Source organism: Peromyscus maniculatus, chromosome 1 (assembly GCF_049852395.1).
Source record: "Peromyscus maniculatus bairdii isolate BWxNUB_F1_BW_parent chromosome 1, HU_Pman_BW_mat_3.1, whole genome shotgun sequence".
Classification (NCBI taxonomy): domain Eukaryota; kingdom Metazoa; phylum Chordata; class Mammalia; order Rodentia; family Cricetidae; genus Peromyscus; species Peromyscus maniculatus.
In genome coordinates, this window is record NC_134852.1 from 80,008,599 (window position 1) to 80,028,234 (window position 19,636).

General features: G+C 44.2%; 1 long non-coding RNA gene across 1 annotated transcript in view; it reads left to right on the forward strand.

The window, feature by feature from the left end:
• The window catches only part of LOC121829489 (uncharacterized), a 92,904-nt gene extending 76,145 nt beyond the window's left edge, over positions 1 to 16,759 (forward strand). Inside the window, exon 3 of the long non-coding RNA XR_006072371.2 lies at positions 16,358 to 16,759. This is a non-coding gene — a long non-coding RNA (uncharacterized LOC121829489). The remainder of the gene's footprint in view (positions 1 to 16,357) is intronic.
• The last annotated feature ends 2,877 nt before the right edge of the window (positions 16,760 to 19,636 follow it).

Below are 19,636 nucleotides of genomic sequence, written 5' to 3' on the forward strand. Positions count from 1 at the left end.
TTCACAAGCCAGGCTTCCATTGTCTGCACCGCTTTCAACGTTCTTATCTTCAAAACTCCAACAGAACGCCCACTGAGGTCTCCACACTCAATGGCTCTTCTAGACCAAAGTTCCAAAGTCCTTCCACAATCTTCCCCTAAACTACATGGTCAGGTCTGTTAAGGCAATACCCCACTCCTACTACCAATTTCTGTCTTAGCAAGGCTTTCTATTGCTGTGATGAAACACCATGACCAAAGCAACTTGGGGAGGAAAGGGTTTATTTGGCTTACACTTCCACAGCACAGTTCATTATTAAAGGAAGTCAGGATAGGAACTCAAGCAGGGCAGGAACCTAGAGGCAGAAGCTGATGCAGAGGCCATGGAGAAGTTCTGTTTACTGGCTTGTTCCTCATGACTTTCTCAGCCCGCTTTCTCATAGAACCCGGGACTACCAGCCCAGAGATGGCCCCACCCATGTTGGGCTGGTCCCTCCCACATCAATCACTAATCAAGAAAATGCCTTACAAGCTTGCCAACTCAGCCCTATCTTATAGATGTATTTTCTTAATTGAGGTTCCCTCTTCTCAGCTAACGTTAGCTTGTGTCAAGGTGACATAAAACTATCCAGCATATCCCCCAAATGGTATACATATCCAGCCGGGTGTTCAGATCTAAAGTCAGTCTCAAGACATTGCCAAATGTGGAACCTCAAGGGTTAACTATGAGCCATATTTGGAGATTAAAAAACAAATCATTCAACAAGTAGCAATGCTTTCCTGGAATCCAACAAAGGGTTAAAAAAATGTCAAGAAAGAAAAATTGCAGAAATTCACTAACTTTGCTGCTGACAGTGAATGAATTTATGTGGATTGTCATTACTAATTATAAAAGTTATGACAAACATTTAAAAATGTCCTAGAATGATAAGCATTTGATAAGTGTGGAGAGATCCTTGGCAGAAATGCTAGTAACCCATGGAAGCTGAAGCAAAGCCTTTTTTTTTTCATTCATGAAAGAACTTTCACTTTATTTCTTCTTCTTCTTTTTTTTTTTTTTTTTTTTTTTGGTTTTTCAAGACAGGGTTTCTCTGTGTAGCTTTGCGCCTTTCCTGGAACTCACTTGGTAGTCCAGGCCAGCCTTGAACTCACAGAGATCTGCCTGCCTCTGCCTCCCGAGTGCTGGGATTAAAGGCGTGCGCCACCACCGCCCGGCTCACTTTATTTCTTCTTAAACTCCATTTCTTTAAGACCTTGTTGGAAACAACATTTCTTATGGGAAAATACAAAACAAAACATTTACTTCAAGGTGAAATATCTCTTCAGTTAGCCTTTTCATTCTCATACTCTACTCAAATTCAAATAAAATTCAATACCAAAGTAATTTTAATAAATATAAACTCTGTACAATGATGCAGTGTTCCTGACTAGATCTTTCTCCTTTCAGCTTGTCACATGTGTGTGGTGGTAACCATGCTGGCAGGAGTGATGTATTTAACACATGTGTGTGCAGTGGTAACCATACTGGCAGGAGTGATGTACTTAACACACATGTGTGCGGTGGTAACCATGCTGGCAAGAGTGTATTTAACACCATGTGTGCAGTGGTAACCATACTGGCAGAAGTGATGCACTTAACATTTGCTGTATCATGTCAGGCACTTTCCAGGCATTGTGCCTGGGTTAGTGCAGCTATCTTCGTCACCCAAGAGGAAAATTTGCACATGAAGAAGTGGAAGAACAGTTGTGTGCAGCCTGTAGACAGACACATGCACTGTGGGGCTCTGGGAACCCTGGCCTTGCTCCCCTTCTGTGCCCACGCAGAGAGGCTTCATGGGACCAACGGCCAGTTCCAGAAGAAGGAATTGTTCCCACTTTTATCTTTAAATCACTTCTCTGTGTCGTATGACACACACACACACACACACATCATTTTAATGTAATATATTACATTATATATGTTTTAACACATGGAAATACATAATGTATTTAAATGTAAAATATTAAATGCATTTAACATATTATAATTAATATTAAAGGGTAACATTTTACTATGAAAGGATTATATTAAATATAACTTTAATATAAAAGGATATATTTATCCTTTAATATAATATATTTTCATATAAAAGGATAACATTTGACATTTTCAGTAAAGACTTGGAAGAAGCATCATTTGGGCAGCCAGGATGTAAAATGAGGTGTAGAGAACAAGATGACTTTGCTCTTTTCAATTGATATGTATCTTACCCTTTTTTATAAGATTTTACTTTATTTTTAAATTATGTGTATGTGTGTATATCTGTATGTGGGTTTGTTCACATGAGTGCAGTTCTCCACAGAGGCCAGAAGAGGGCATGAGATCACCTGGAGCTGGAGTTACAGGCAGTTGTAAGCAGCCCAGTGTGGGTGCTCGTAGCCGAACTCAGGCCTTCTGCAAAGCTGAACAGTCTCCTCTGAGCATCACTTTTTTTTTTTTTATCATTTGAAAAAGAACTGAGGAAAAATCAGTAGTATAAAGTCAAAGTAAGAACTCCCTTTTAGGTAGGCAAGCCAGATCGCCATTCTCTGTAGGTTTATCTTTGAGTTTTTCTATTGATGGTTCATGACCATTGCCATGTTAATTTCTTTGCACATTTTTTGTTATAAAATCAACTCATTCCTGCTTCTTTTCAAGGGGACTAGGAGACCCACTAAGAATAACTACAATGGGGAAGAAGAACATATCGTCTTTCAATAGTTGTTTTGGACCTATCTTGATAAATATTAGCACAAAAATTTATTTCCAGTTCCATTTCCGACTCTTCCTTTTTATCTCTATTTAATATTTCTGAGGAAAGTTGTAAAGTGCTTTTCTTACTTATATAAATGGATTATATGAATTAATATTTTATCTTTTCATAAAAATGATTAGGTTACTCTCAGTAAATCTGAAGAATGTTTGGGGCCTGGATTTCCTGAAAACAAAGGCTATCATGTGAGTCAAAAATCACATTTGAGGACATGGGAGTCATTTCAGAGCATCTGGAACTGAAGATAATTTATTAATTCTGGAGGCTTTAGTATAAAGTAATCCATTTTAAATTATTGTAGCTTTTGGGATATAACCACCTTTTATTTATTTAGAAACTTCTTATTTTTATTTTTTAGAAACTCCTTTCCTAGGATTACTGATGTGAAGGTCAAGTGGAGGCTGGGGATGGCTGAGTTGGGCCAAATGGGCTAATGAGAGAAACAGACTGACCAGTGATATCCTTTATCTGCCCTAGTTGGTTGGAGGGCTAAAGGGAAACCCAACAGGAGAGCTGCTGATTGAGAACAGCCAATGTGGTTGTCCTTGGTTACCATCTGAATGATGATTTGTTGATGAGTTGAGTTTGGAACGTTGGGTTCTCATCTTCAACCCTGGGTACAAAGTGGTTGCGGCGGGGAGGCCAGCTGGACTCAACAGTAATAGATAACACACGAGGTCAACATGCATCTACCACGGATGGTGCCCAGTCCTTTAAACACGCGGAGCTCTTCATCTTCACACTAGAGCAGTAAAGAGACATTAAGTATTCAGTTATACCAGTGAGAACGCAGAGGCTCCCAACCGTAAAGTACTTTCCCACAGAGACAGTGTGAACAGCAGAGGCAGCAGACAAACCAAGTCCAACCTGGGATGGGACCGCACAGATGTGAGTCCCTGCTTTACCACTGACCCCTTGTATGACCAGGACAAGTTCTTTAACTTTCTTTTTATTTATTTACTTATCTATCTACCTGTGGTGATGTATTGTGTTCCCTAATATACTGGGTCTCCCAGTAAAATAAGACTTGCCTGGAGATCAGAAGAAAAAGCCAGCCACTATATACAACTCAGGCAAAGACAGCACACGCCTTTCATCCTTTCACTTGGCAGGCAGGGCTCTGTCTGGATCTATGTGAGTTCAAAGCCACACTGGGAACAGAGCCAGGTGGGGTGGTACACGCCTTAAATTCCAACACCAGTGAACCATGGAGGTCTGGAGGCCTGTGCAGACAGACAGCAATTGACAGAGCTGGGCAGGAAGAGGAAGTGATGTAGCTGGACAGAGAGGGCAAATCAGATGGTAGAACAGCAAGGCATATAGGTGTGGGTAGACAGGAAGTATCTTGATTTTGGAAGCTGTGGAGTTGGTGAGGTAAGGTTAGCTGTGCGTTTCCCTATTTCTCTGATCTCTTAGGTTTTCACCCCTATATCTGGCTCTGAGTTGTTTTATTTAATAAGACCGTTTAGAAATTCATCTACATCTACCTATTTATTTATTTTTGATGTGTGTGTATGGTTGTGTTTTGTATAGATTTTCACTATGTAGCCCTGCCTGACCTAGAACTTGATATATAGATCAGGTTGGCCTCAAACTTATATTGATCCATCTGCCTTGGCTGTTCAAGTTCTAAAACTAGAAATGTGTCCCCCAACATCTAGCAGAAGTTTCTTAACTTTTCCCCCCTATGTTCCACATCCTTGTTTATAAAATGGGGAAAATAATAGTCTCCTGTTGCAGGACTGTGTTGAGAGATAAATGAATTAATTGACGAATTCAAACTCCTATGCTAGGAGTTTGATTGGCTTATGCATGAAGCCCCAAAATGTTAGCTGCTGTACTTGACTGGGACATTTCATAGCCATCTAGTGTTCAACACCTTTTACACTGCACCCAGCATTGAGAAGATAGTAGATGCAAAAAGGAACAAGCAGGATTTTTATTTTCAGTTTTTCCAGACAAGATTTCTCTGTTTAGCAGTCCTGGCTGTCCTGGAACTCACTTTTGTAGACCAGGCTTGCCTCTAACTCACAGAGACCCACCTGCCTCTGCCTCCCAAGTGTTGGGATTAAAGATGTGTGCTACCACCATCTGACAAATATGATTTTTTTTTAAAAATTTCATATCGATTTTAAAATTGTGCACAAGCTTAAACCAAAGATGCTGTGAGTAGAAAACACCCATCAGCTCTTTAGTAACATTTTCATAATGGGTAGCAAGGCTTGGAGGAGGGGTGTGCCCGATAAGCAGGAAAAGGCACCTTTGCTAAGATGGCACGAGGCTTCCTGAAAGGTTTGAAATGATACATGCTTGGTGACTAATGTGATTCCTTCTTGCACTTTTATGGCCTTCATTCTCAGACCTGTTCAGCTTTCCAGAAGTTCTCACAGCTCTTCCTAGTCCAGGTCTCTTGGAGTTTTGCTGAGCGTTACTAAGAGTCAAATGACAGAGATGCGCATCCCTGCTGAGAAGGGACAGAGGTTTAGTCCATGTTTCCGTGGCACAGAATGCTACAGGGGTGAGCGAAGCCACTTCATGGATCAGGTTGACAATGAAGGTGAGAAGTGTCACTTTTTAGCTTGGGTGAAAAAGAAGCACTTGAGTAAAGGACTGCCATTCTGCTTTGTTGGGAAATGGACCAAATCCTGAAGTTTTTCTGGTGTGTTGAGTCATGCTAGTCAAGCGCGACTAAAATCACGTATCCCTTGGAGCACATTCACTGTTTACTGGAATCAATTGGAAAACCAAAATCAAAACCAAATCCGAACAAAAGAGGAACAGAGAAGCAGTCTCCTTTTGATGGAGGAGTGAGACTAGAGACCGGAAGACAAGATGAGAATGGCTGGGGGGCACCAAGGGAGACTCTGCAGGAGGGCCAGGGGTGTGAAGAAAGAACAGCAGAAAAGAACAGCACCACAGAGCCATGAGCTTCCTCACCACCAAGGGTCATGGCTGATCCTCAGGACGGTGGATTAGAAGAAAGACAGAAGACAGTGTAGTTTTCCAGAAGTATACTTTAGGAAACAGGAGCATCCTACTAGGGGATTTCTTGAGTCTTTGTTACATATGGAGGTGTTATGCTTGTGAAATGCTCTCCCTAGACCTGCACTTGCCCTGAGTGTATGATGAGCTTTTCTCCCTGCTCATTTGGATCCCAACAACATTGACCAACAAGCCACATGCCCCAAGAAACAAATGTCCTCTCCCACATGCTCATTCAACCAACCTTTGAGCAATGGAGGCATTTGGACTCTGTACAATTAGATGTTACTGCATGTCATATGTCACACTATTCAGAGAGTTTCTTTCCTGGGGAATGGGAGCAATTACTCATTGGGTCCTTGTTCTAGAAACATCTTAACCCATAAATCAACTCTTGTTGTCTGAAGCTTCATTATCACCAGGTGAGCTTGAGCAGACATGCTTCTCATATTGACTAAAAGGTTCCACACACCTCTACTTGGTCAGCTCGCTTGCCCCTGACCACTCTTGCCACTCACCCACCTCGCACATGTGAGCAAAGTTCCCTCTGCTCCTGCCTGTCTCTGCCTATCTCTCCAGCCTCGTGTGGCTCCGCCTCTCATCCTGGCTCCCATGAGAAGCTCTCTGCATTTTTCTATAGGCTCCAGGTTTTCACATTTGCGAACAGCCCCTACCTGGAATTCTCTTCCCTGTCGTTCTAGACTGAGATTACTCACCTCTCAGGCATGAATTCGGGTGTGACATTTTCCAGGAAGCTTGTTTTAAACTCAGGGTTATTCCCTCAGTGCCCTGAGCATTGTTATCCATCCTTCACCAATTCTGAAGCATGAGCTCATCTTAATGGAACTGGGAAACCTCCTTAAGTAGGCATCATGCCACCCTTGATTCGGAGCACCCGCCATCACACCGAGTGCTGGCGCTGACAGGGTGGTGACGGGAGGTTTGCTCAGCTGCTCTGGTTTCTGACTCCCACGTAAAGAGATTTTTTTGTCAACAGGTCTGTCAGGTCAGTTTGCACAGCTCTTGACCTACCCCTGGGGTTAAGCAAGGGAGGGCATAAGCTTTGGCTCGAGCCAGTCAGCACATAAGGTTGTCTTGAACACAGCCAAGGGACACTGGCTATAAACAAAATATTTCACCTTTGCCCCCTCTGCTCTTCTTGTCCCCGACAGGCGGCTTTTGGTCATTCTAGTCACATGCTCTGTGGTCCCTGGCTTCTTCTGGCTTTCAAGGACACTGGATATGGGCTGGATGCTGTGTGCCAGCTGAGGATACAATGCCTATCATAGGCTTCCCTGGCTGTGGTAAATGGCCTGAGGAATGTGGTTAGAGTGTCCCCAAGACTAGTTCTTAGAAAGTAGGGGGTAATAAAGACCCTTTGTCGCTCTGCTCCTCCATGATGCCCCTGCTTTGTTCTGCCTTATGCTCCCCAGCTCAGGGGAAGGAAGTCAGAAGTGGGGTACTTAAGGAGCTGCTCAGAGCAGCTGCTGTGGAGACTTCATGAGAAAACCACAATGGTTAGTTTCTGGGTATAAGCAGCACTCCCGCCAACTTCCAGGGGGTAATAGAGAGAGGCAAGGAAGCAATGGAACAATGGCTGTACCCTTCCAACCCTCACACCTAAGGATACAAGTGAGAATGTATATGCACCACAAATAACACACACACACATACACACACACACCACAGTACACTCATCACCCATGATAGTGTACATGATAGCCACAATATAGAAACAGTACACATGCTACATACTACCTATATTCACACAGTACATTCACATTATAAATGTCACATAAGTACCACATATTGGGAACTCAGCTTTCACCACGTATATTACACCACATGTCATACCACACACATGTACACCTTGTTGATATTAGGCACATTACACAGCATATATGACATAAACACATACCACTTATCACATACACAACAAACACAGTACATGCACCACACATGTCCACATATATACCACATACTTATACTTCATGCTACATATACATATGCATGAAGGATATATGCCATGTACACCACACCACACACACACACACACACACACACACACACCACATTGTGTACACACACACATGGGTTTAGTTCTTGGGCAACCTCACTCCTAGCTCATCATATATCCTTGGAACAAAGGACAGGGGTTGAGACTCTGCTATGTTCAGCTCCTTAGAAAGTTATTTTCATTTCCTCTAGCTCATTGGTTGAAGGCAAGAGGGGAAACCTGTTCATACATTAGGGAGAACTGGGTAAGTATGAGATTGATTTGCAAACTGACTCTGCACAGCAGTGTACGCACTTGGGAGAGCTCAACACTTCCTTTGCATACACATGAAAGCAAATGCTGGAAGCAGTGGATAAGTGGAGGGAAGGACACTGAGCCCCTGAGCAGGAGGGCAGCCTTTTCCTGGAGTCACCGTGCTGTTGAGCACCAGGACAGGACTGCTGTCCTTAGACTGAGCAATAGGAAGGTGACTGGAAGAAATGGACTGGCGACTCCCCTGGATGATCTATCTGTTCTAAGATTTCCTTCATTCACATAGGAACTCCAGAGACAACCCAGAGCAATGCCTTGTGGTCCCCTGCACTCAGGTGACCGACTGGACCAGCTTATACTTGGAATCTTTCTTCATCTTCATCAAAGGAGAAACTCTGAGTTAGAGGGGCATTTTTCTTTTTCTTTTGCCCCTACAAATGCCAAGGAGCCACATCCCATTGAGAATGCTATTTCCTGTAGGGATTTTCCGAATGCATTCCTTGGGGTTTAGTTAAGAGTAACAAGTCCCTCAGAAGTGTTCAGCCATAGGAAATGGGATGTCTATATCCCAATCCCCACCCCACAGGCCTTGGGAACATATGGGGAGAAGGATTTTAAGAGAAAGCAGTTGAGGAGGAGTGTTGTGATGTGGTGGCTCCTGGATGCGACATGACCAGTGCCCTCATGAAATCACAGCAACCATGACTGTCTACATAAGACCTACACGAGATCAAGCCACTGAACATACCCACTTGGATGGGGGAGAGGATCATGGGGCTCCAGCATTTGCTGAGGAGCTCTTGACAGTTGATGGCTGCCGGAGGAGCAAGAGTCAGTTTATTTTTAGGGGTGTGGTCTTTGTAGGTCTTCTCTGCGCCTGTGGATAGCTCCACACACATGTGTATATATTGGACTTAAAGGGCTATTTAAAAGGCAGGGCAATGAGGCTGGGAGTTGGCAGGGAGATGTGTGTGTGTGTGTGAGGATCTAGTTGTAAAGGATGAGGGTCGATATGATGCACATACAGTGTATGCATTTTGGAAATTACCAAGTGTTACTCTGGTTCACAGTGTGGCCCTGAGCTGAGTGGCCCTGAGCAGCCTCGTTAGCTCAGTAGACAGTATTGGTTTAAATATTAAGCTACTACAAGACAGTGCTTGTCCATTGCTTCTGTTACACTTTCTGGATTGGACAGGTTAGCTGGAGAATGGTGGCGAATTATTTTGATATCTGCAAACTGTGCATGTCTTGACACTAGTGTGCTCACTGAGATTCCCAGCCTGTTCTAGGCTTATGGCCCTGGATTCCCTCCCAGTAGATTGGATGAGAAACTTCCTATGAATCCAACTCCACTACCAGGGCTCAGAGCACTTTGGGAGTTCCTGGAAAGCCATACAGCAGAATAATTTATATGCCAGCATATTTTCAGACATTAGCTTCTAGAAACTGCCAGGCACTGTGGAGCCAAAATCGGGTGAATAATGAGGAGCTAAACTGAGTGATGTTGCAGTAATCACAAGGAAGCTTCGACTTGGAGAGCCACCATGCTTGTCTTTATATGGAGTTGGGAATCTGCCTCTGAACTTTATTCCAAGAGGCTTAGTGAAGGGTTACGAACAGAACCATCGACTCACAGTCATGGTGTCACCTCCCAAAGGTCACACACTTACTGTACGTGTCTGGTGTTTACTTCTTATAAACAAGCTTGTTCTTTGTAACAGTACTTTCTTGAGAATTAACCAGAGTCCCACAACAATTACATTAGGCCCTTCTAAAGGCGTCTCCCTTGATGACCTCCTAGCAAGCCCCATCATCATAAAGATCTGTTTCCCAATATCCTCAAAGCTTCAAACATGAAGAAATCTTCGCTGGGGCACCCTTAAAACATACCCAAACCACAAAGGTGCATTCAGATGTCAGGCAAGAGACACATGGCCGGTACTGCAGGTTCTTGTTGTACAGCCACAGTCGTTTGCATACTGCATTCCTCATTAATCAGAGCACACAGTCCATATGGGAGGGAGCCGAACCAGCATCCTCACTGTTGACTCTGTTTGGGAGTTCCAGTGTTAGGCAAGACGATAGCCTAGGGCTGAGACTCTCAGACGGTCCCTATGAGGGCCACTCCTTGGGATGGTGACCGGGATCAAGAGGAGCCAGCTGCTTTGCAGTATGTCCCAGGTCCTTTAAGTACACAACTGCTCAGAATATACATATCTTCTCTGTCTTCATCTTTGTCCCAGGCTCATGTACAGCAGGAAAATAAGAAGCATTTTGAGTGCCCAACCAGAGGAGGATAATTAAATTAGCCATTGTTCAGTCATAGTCTGGGCCATGATGTTGCCATAGCTTCATGTTGATGGGGAACCTTTTAGGTTCCAGCATAGTGACCGATAAAGACGGGCTACAGGAGAATAATACTATTTGATTTCAATCATATCTAAACAGGTAGAATAAATAAACCATAAAATGTTGATTTATTCATGTGTGGAGTACTGATCCCCTCATAATCTCTGAATTTTTATATAAACAATGAAATATATTTAATTATTTGAAAAGTGACCAGTTTACGAAGTCAAACAGCAGATGAATCGCTGGATAACTTTTGGAAGGCAAGACACAAGCTTATGTCTATCCTTTGCCTCTCCATTGCCTTTCTACTGCTCCCTAGCTAGATTTTACACCAGAGGAAGAGCCACAGCCTCTGAACAAACCCAAACATACCAAATCTGGCATTGCCTGAGGCCCTCCCGGTCCTCCCTGCAGCCAGTCCTGGCACTTCGGAACTCACCCATTTGGGAATACTGATGAGCCAATGCAGTATTCCAGGCACAGCGCTGGCCAGAGACACCATCCCTGTCCTCACTTCTGTCTCTTCTACTCTTTGCTAACCAGCACCTCTCTTCCCTTGGAGGTTCATTCTCCCATCGTCCATGGGAGGACGGCAGGGAGGATGGAGAGAAGAGCTCACACTGAGCCTCCACCGTTGTGTCAGGTGCTCCCACTCAAACCACGTGAGGATTTCATAGGAGAGGGAACAGTCTCAAAGAAAATGCCAGCTAGCTAATTTTCCATCACACACACACACACACACACACACACACACACACACACACACACACACACACACTTCCAGAGAGCATCGGTTTACAGAGTGAAAGGCTTGTATGGGCTCATGGTTTTAATTCCTTTGAGTCAATGCTCAGGCAGACCCATCCCTTTCAGGCCTCTGTTGGAAGTGTCCAATGGCGATGACTCAGAGAAGACCAGGGTCTTGCTGTCCTTTCAAGGGCAGATACTCCAGTGACCTGGAGACAACTCTCTGGCTACCAACCTTAAAGGTTCCAGCTGCCTCCCAGTTGTGCCACATTGGGACAAAGCCTTCATCACCTGAGCTCTCAGAGAAGCACTGGAAATCCAAACTATAACAAAACCGCTAAGTAACTTCTTCAAGGCCACTGTGGTGGTTTAAATGATTAAATGTCCCCCAAAGGCTCACGTATTGGAGCCCTTTGTCACCAGTTAGTGGCACTTTTTTGAGAGGTTATGGGGAGGTGTGGCCTTGCTGGAGGAAGCGCATCATTGGGAGTGGGCTTGGAGTGTTTGCAGCCACTTTCCACCTCCAGTTCATTCTCTGCTTCATGCTTGTGGATGAGGACATGTTCCCTCAGGTTCCTATTCCTGCTGCCATGCCTCCCCACCATAATGGACTCTCATCCCAATGGAATTGTAAGCCAAAATAAACTCTATCTTCCATAAATGGCCTTTGGTCACAGTGTCTTATCTTGGCAACAGAACCATAACTAACTGTAACTAATAAAGCCATACAGCAACAAAAGGGCAGAGCATGTCCAGAGGCAAGCATTCCCTATGACACTATCTCAAAGATTCAAGTTCTTTATTCCATACCCAGCTTTCAGTTCCCTCCAATTCAATAAGACATCCAGACTTTGGAGCTCACCCAGAATTTCTAGACCCATTGGCTTTAAGAATTACAGTGATTTGGGGTTCAAACAACTTTTCATTTCTACAGAAACAGAACAGCCATAGGAAACACCCATGCTTTGCTTCTGTTTATCCTCCATCTTTCATTAGACCTCCCCTGTCAGTCACATTTTGTGACATGTCAGAGATCTTGGCACACAGGGGATCTCTGAGTTGGGATGGAGCCCTACTACTTTATCTAGATACAGGTGGGCAAGTGATTGTCATCTTGTTTCTCACCGGACTCCTTTTCTCTCTCCTTCACTCTCTCAAGCTCTTTCCCACCTCAAAACATTGCCCCTGCCCTTCTTGAGGGGAATACGCTTCTGACTGATCTGTTGACATATCCCTCTTCCCATGTCGGCTCACAGGTTGACCTTGAATGGTGGCCTTCCCCGATTTTTGTCTAATGCGGTCACTCCCGCCCTGCCCACCACTGTAGCTACCCTATCCTAGGCTCTGTGTGTTTTCATGTCATCAACCACCACTGGCAATTACCCAATTTGTGTGGTGGTTTATATATTTATCCATTTTTGGTTTGTTTCTTCCCCAAGATGCTGTCAGCCTTGTGGTTGTCTTGTTCTCTGCGGTGACACACCTGTACAAACAGAGCACTTGTGGATGTTTTTGAGTGAGAAACTGGCTTTCAGAGGAAACAGAGATAACTTTGTCTGTGAACTTTCAGCCTCTAGTGGGAAATGATGTGGTCTGTGGCAAAGAGATGAGTTTGGACCGAAACACTATTGTCGCTTTTAGATATCTAGCTATCTCTATGTCCTCCACACTGTCTCCCACCTCATCAGGACTCTGAATATGAATGCACGCTAACTGTAGGACCAGTTTTCTCCATGAAAATAAAGGCAAAGTCACTGTGGCTTCCACAGTTTGGTTTTTCAAATGGGGATCAGTGTACTCTCAATACAACGGGCCATTGAGTTTTGTCTCTTTAACGTGTTAAAGACTTGACCCCCTCCTGATGGGAAGCTTGCTCAGATTTCCCAGTTCCACATCAGTCCCATCCATTGCACAAGTCCAGCTGATTGTTTGTCAGGATGACACAAGACGGAACTGAAGTCAGAGCGTGACCCAGTTACAATGTTTGTGTGCTAGCCCACGGAGAAAACCAAAGCCTGAATCCGATAACAGAGGCTCGGATGATCTGGAGATAGAAACTGACCTGAATTCTGAATAACAAGCAGAGAGAAGGAAGCTGGAGAACAGGCTGGCACTCTTCCAAAACCTGCTCATTGTGTGAATTCCTAGAAGCTGTTTGACACCGAGAAATAGACGCGCCCAAAGGATTACATCACAGAGCTTTGAAGAGCAGTAATGAAAACCCAGTAGCTTGGCATCTGAGGTCAGAGGCCAGCCTCAGTGGGTCAAGCTGTCTGTCTTTGTTTCCCTGCTACTGATTATTGGTCCTGGTGCCCCGTTAAACTCTATGAAGAGATCAAAAGTTGAATGGATGTCTTCATCCCACAACATGCTTCTAAACAGCAACAGCAGCAGTATTGGGTTACCCAGCATTAGACACATCCAACACAGTTAGCCTCTTGGAATGGCCAGCTTCTCTCAATGCCATGGATTTAGAACATTCTAGTGGCCTGACTCGAGTGTCTGCTCACATCTCAAGGGACAGGAGCATAAGATGTTTTGAGGGATTGAATTGTACTGAATTGGATTGTGTAAGGGAAAAGCAGGGAAAGGTTTACTGGATTCTACCAGCTCGCTTCAGGCAGGGCAAACACAGCAAGAAAAAAGCCAGACAGAGCCAAGCATGGTGGCTCATGCCTGTAATCCCAACTCTTTGGAAGCTGAGGCAGGAGGACTTCAGAAAGTCCAAGGCCAACTTGGACTGCATAGTGAGTTCCAGGCAAGCCTAGGCCACAGAATGAGAACCTGTCTCAAAGTGAAAGCAAAAATAAACAAATAAAAAACCATACACAGCCATGAAAGACACAGTCTTCAAATAAGGACACAGGGTTACAAGGACTGAGATCCATAATTAAGGCTCCTTTCTGCAGGAAAAAAATGTATTTTAGGTCACCCTGAACTATGAAAGAAGGGATCATGGCGTTTAATGACTGCAATACTCATGCTTGTCTCAGTGACAGAACAATACAGAGGGGCCCGCCCAACACACAGATAGAACATTGAGTCATGAAGCTCATTGGTCTGAAACACCAGACCAAAAGATCAAGATCTCTTAGAGAGCACACACGAATATTGAGTAGTCTCTAACCTCAAACATCCCCTTGTTATGATTCTTGTGCTCTGTCCGAAATTCACACTGAAGCTTAGTGGACTTCTGAGATTTACAAGAGCAGGAACATTTTAACAATGCCATGGCCAACTATCTTTGACAATCTGCCAGCAGCGGAGATTACAGGTTCGAAAGGGCCATTTACTTGGCACTGACGAGTTATTGTGGGTGATAAGAAGTGAAAATAGGGTAGTGGGGACCTGAGTTTCAGTCTCCTGATAAGATCCAGGACAATACCAGCTCTCTAGACCTTTGTTCCTCCTATCTAAAGTTCACCCTAGAGCTCAGGCTCTTTAACCCTGTGAAGAACAAAAACATCACCTACACGATAAGATAGACCTATATAGAGAATCCACTCAATTGAAAAAAAAAAATCATTAAGAGAGAAAAACACCATCATAATAATTGACACTTACTAAAACATGTGTATGGTAGAGCTCTTGCCTGGCATGCCCAAAACTCTAGGTTCAATTCTCAGGACTGGAATTAATCCATTAACCTTTAAAAATGTATCAGGTTGATCTCAGTCCTTGGGGGAGGCCTTCCTCTGGAGGAGATGGGAATGGGGGGTGGGCTGGGGGGAAGGGGAGGGGGCAAGAAGGGGGAGAACAAGGGAATCTGTGGCTGTTATGTAGAACTGAATAGTATTGTAAAATAAAATAAAATAATAATAATAAAAAATAAATAAAAACAATGTATGTGCCAGACCCTGGCTATGAGCTTTCTCACATGGGGTCCTTTCATTTGTAACAATCCAATGAGGAAGGCAGCATTATAATCCCCCCTTCTTTTCTTTGATATTGTGTGTTGCTTTCAAGTACACGTGGAAAGCCAAGGTGTAGAAAGTGCTCACACTTGCCCAAAGCGCTGAAGGTGGAAACAGAAGTAGGCCGGGTATTAGCTACTGAGTTCCTCCTGAGGGGTGCCTTTTGAGAAGCGGCTTGGTAGCCTCTGTTGGTGGTCTCAATAAACACTGCTGGGAGGAACTCAGCATGAGTCTTAGTCAGTATGAGTTTCTTGTGCAGAAGCAACTTCATGGACCTATCCCACGGGAGGGATCTCTTGCAGGCAAGTTGACCCATTATCTTGCAGCTCACTCTAAATCACACACAACCACCACGCACTTGAGACCTGGGGACCTGACACAGCTCAGACATCACCCCACAGCTCGGTGACTCAGCTATTTGCTGACCTTCAGTGACAATATTAGAACATAGTCCAGTGTCCTGACTTCAGGTGTTTGCTCACGTCTCCAGGGCTATGTCTCTGAGATACGATGTAAGACGTTTAAAGAGATTAGATACCACTGAACTAAACTGCACGTGGGTGGGAAAGAGAAGCTCCCTGGCTCCCCTTTGCAGTGGATGCGGCAGCAGACACAGCTTCACGCTGTTGGTCTGTAGCAGCAGAGTCATCCTATGCAGAGACTGCCACTCAGCTAAGGCTGGATCCATGGCTTTGCCATAGTAAAGAATTTTACCATGATCCAGAATGAATAAGAGCTGGAGTTTATCCAAAGATTTTAAATATAGACTTATGTCTGAGGATTTGTAGGAGCAGGGCACTCAGGGAAAGAGTAGGGTTCACCTGAGAGTGTGGGTGAGGGCTTCTGAAGGGAGAGGCATGCTCCAGTGTATTTACAATACCTGTGCGTACCATTTTGGTGAGTTCTTCAGTTATCATCTTCAGAATATTCCTAAGACATTTCAATGAGAACACAGAGTGGTTCCCGAAGGGCAACTGACAGGATTACAATTGATCAGGTAGAAATCTCTATCACTGGGAAGGATATCTTTCTGTAAAGAAAAATTAAGTTTGTTTCTGAGGTTCCTAGGAAATATCTGGGGAAGGGGTATATACACTCCCCAAGGCTGTATATACTCATGCCTTAGCCTGGCTTATTGCTAGCTTAACATCCTTATGTGAAAATATTTTTGCAGAGAAATATGTGGTCTCCATGTTGTCCACCTTTGCAGAAAATGTGTAGTGAGCTAGAATTCTGAATTATCAGCTTGCTCCTACTAGTCTTGAGAGTGAGAGAGGCCTTCCCCGCTAAGGTATCTTTATGTTTCTCTTTCTTTTTATTCAGCCCCAGATCCCCACCCAGAAACCAAATGATGTGGTGGAAGCGAAGCCCCGATGGATCCACTGAACAGCACTAAACAAAGGAACGACTTTCAGGGCTGGACTGGGATCACTGGGCACTTTTTGAGTTCTGTGTTCGGTTCTGTGGAGAGAAAGCTACGTATGAGAAGCTGACTGCGCTCTCGCGAGACGTCAGTTCTAAGCACTTTCTCTAGTGTCTCCAGGAAATCCTGCAAGTTGGTCTGGGCCTCTTTTTTTTTTTTTTTTGAACCAGAACACCAAATTCAAATAAAATCCCCTTTCTTCTTACTTGAGTCACATAACCATTCAGATCCTCAGTTTCCCCTTGTGTAAATTTCAATCACTGTGTCTCATTCCTAGACACACTAAATAAAAGCCTCCATGTGTAAGTAATTCTGAGGAGTTCACATAACGGACCACAAATTCATTGGGTGTATTTTTGGCTCCTGTCTCTTCCTATACTACAAGATTTTACCCCACAGCTTTCCAGACATGCCTTTGCATTTAAAATAGTTGATTCATTAAAATGAATCTATGCCTTTGTTTAAAAATAGGACATGTAGAGCTGGGTGGTAGTGGCGTATGCCTTTAATCCCAGCACTCGGGAGGCAGAGGCAGGCTGATCTCTGTGAGTTCAAGGTCTGCCTGGGCTACAGAGTGAGTTCCAGGAAAGGTGCAAAGCTTCACAGAGAAACCAAAGGGGGAAAAAAAGAAAAGACATGTTCCATTATGGTGGATTTTCCAAGTTGTGAAACTTGAAGTCATCTATGGCTTTGGGCACTATAAATTAAATAAAATCCTGAATGGTTCCTCTCATCAAAAAGGCTGATTCAAGGCTGAGACAAAAGAGATGAATGTTCCACATCTTCATCAGTGCAGAAAGCAAACAAGGGCACTTCAGGACTGTTTACAGAAGGACTCCTGGTTGTCCCAACAGCAGCATATTTGTGAGACAGCTCCAGAGTTTCTTACCTTTCTTGATAAACTAGGCAGCCTCCAATGTGTCACTGAGGCTGACTCAGTTCTGGGTGGTGCCAAGAATGGGCATGGAGCAAGTCCTTCTGTTTGTGAGCAGCCCAGTGTCAGGTAGGCTTGGCTTGATTGACTCTGCATGTGTCAGTCAATATGGAGATGTGGGTATTTGCTGACGGTCCAAGTGAGCAGCAGTCTCCAGAGCTGCTGCCTCTCTACTGGCCTTCCCACTTCCCCAACCTCCCCTAAACCCTCCTTTCCCTCTTCTGTTCAGATATCTCTTGCCACCTCCTGCCCATTCTGCTTTGATGACCCATAGCCTACATTCATCAAACACCCGTTAGTGTCTCTGGTGTGAGTGGAAGGATTCCTCACAAGCAAGAAGCCCCAGCTTCAGGTCTAAAGAAGTCTCCTTCCTCCATTCTGCAAAGGCAGGCGAGTAGCGACAGTTTCTCAAAATTTCTGGACTTGCCAGATACTGACACCATTGGCAGGTCTGGACTGCAAGGTTCATGTGGTTTTCAGGAATCCCCACATTTGACGCACTTCTCAAGGGATTCACACGACCTAGTAAGTTAAGAAATAGATATAATCTTTATTATTGGACATTGTCACTTATGTTTCTTTCTCTCCTAGCAAAGCTAATACTGTTGAGCCATTGGCTCAATAATGTCTTGACTAGAAAGCATCAGACTTAACAAAGTCGTAAGAATCATCATCTTGGAACCATGAGGATGGATTTTCAGTGTTGACCTTGGAAAGATAGAGAGGAGATTGGCATTCAAGGTCTCCTGACTTCTTTATCTGAAAATGGAATTGAGAAAGCTAGAGCAGAGCTAAGTTTCGTAAGGATAAGAACTTCCACATGACAGATATCTGACACATGGTAAGCTCTCAATGAAACAAACTGAATGAATGAACATCATATTCAGTGATGGGAACAACTGAAGCGTCTTTTGTCCACTCTATTGACATCTTCCTATCCACGTGGTGTTGAGAAGACACTAAATGATATTCTAAGACTTGGGTGGAAACTCTGGCTGGACATTCACCGTCAGACATTTGGGTTCTGGAAGTGTGATCATGCAGAGGGCAGGCAGGTGTTATCTAGGAGTTGCTTTCTGTATCTTAACTTTGTTGTGTTGGGTCAGTCAGTATGCGGTGCTGCTATCTGTGGGGCAGTCACTATCCATGGAATATCTGTAAAGGAGTGGGGTGTCCAGCTGAAAGGATTCACTCAGAGAACTGTAGCCTGTCCTAGGGGTTGAAGAAGGTGAAGCATTGTTGCATTTCTCTTTTTTGACAGTCTAGTTTTCTACCCTATGGGACACAATTGCCATTTATCTATTTTCATTTCTTTTAGGAATAATTGGCACTGAAGTTCTGCAAAGTGCAAATGTGTGTTCACTCTTGTCTCTCAACATAAGCATGCTCGATCTCTTTTACTACACTAGAGAACTAGAGATGAACTCGGAGTGGAGTCGGGCATAGTGACTCATGCCTATAATCCCAGCATGAGGGAAGCTGAGGATGTTAGCTTTAGGACAGCCTGAATAACACAGCGAGTCCCATACAAGCCTTCATTAGAGTTGGGACCTGGCTCAAAACCATATAAGCAAACTAACAACCCCCCAAACACCAGGTCATCTTTAGAAGGCCAAATAATAGGAGTATCCTTGATTTCTTCCTGTATTAAATTGGATGCATTGGTTTCCATCATCTGCCAGGTCCTTTGTAGACCAGCTTGGAAGCTCTCTGTAGAAGACAAGGGTTTGATGTGTTCAGTGCACTGAGACATTTGAGAAGAATCTCAGGTGTGTAAGAACAGAGGGAATTCATTCATTCTGGGACTGTAAACATGCTCAAAACCCATGGTTAAGGAAGTCATAAGCCCCAGGGGAGAACCCACTGATGTTGTTAAACTGCCTTCTAAGTAGCCATGCTTCTATCCATGGATTTGTGCCACCCCCAACCTTGATCGGAGGAGCTTTTTTTTTGCAGTGGGGCAGAGGTTGATGCAAGATCTATTACTATTCAAAGAGCCGAAAATCAGTAACTGTGAGTGCTCGGTGGGGAACAGGACCTGTATCACCCCAACACCCAAATCAGGGGACGTCAAAGAGGAGGCAGAAAGAATGTAAAGGCAAGAGGACAGAAGAGGGTGATAGGAAATGCTCTCTGTGAGCGCCACATGGCCATGGCATGCACGAGCTCACAGTCTCTGGGATTACCCGCAGAGGACCAAGCCAGTTAAGAATTCTAGCAAAGGGGCTGGAAAGATGACACGGTT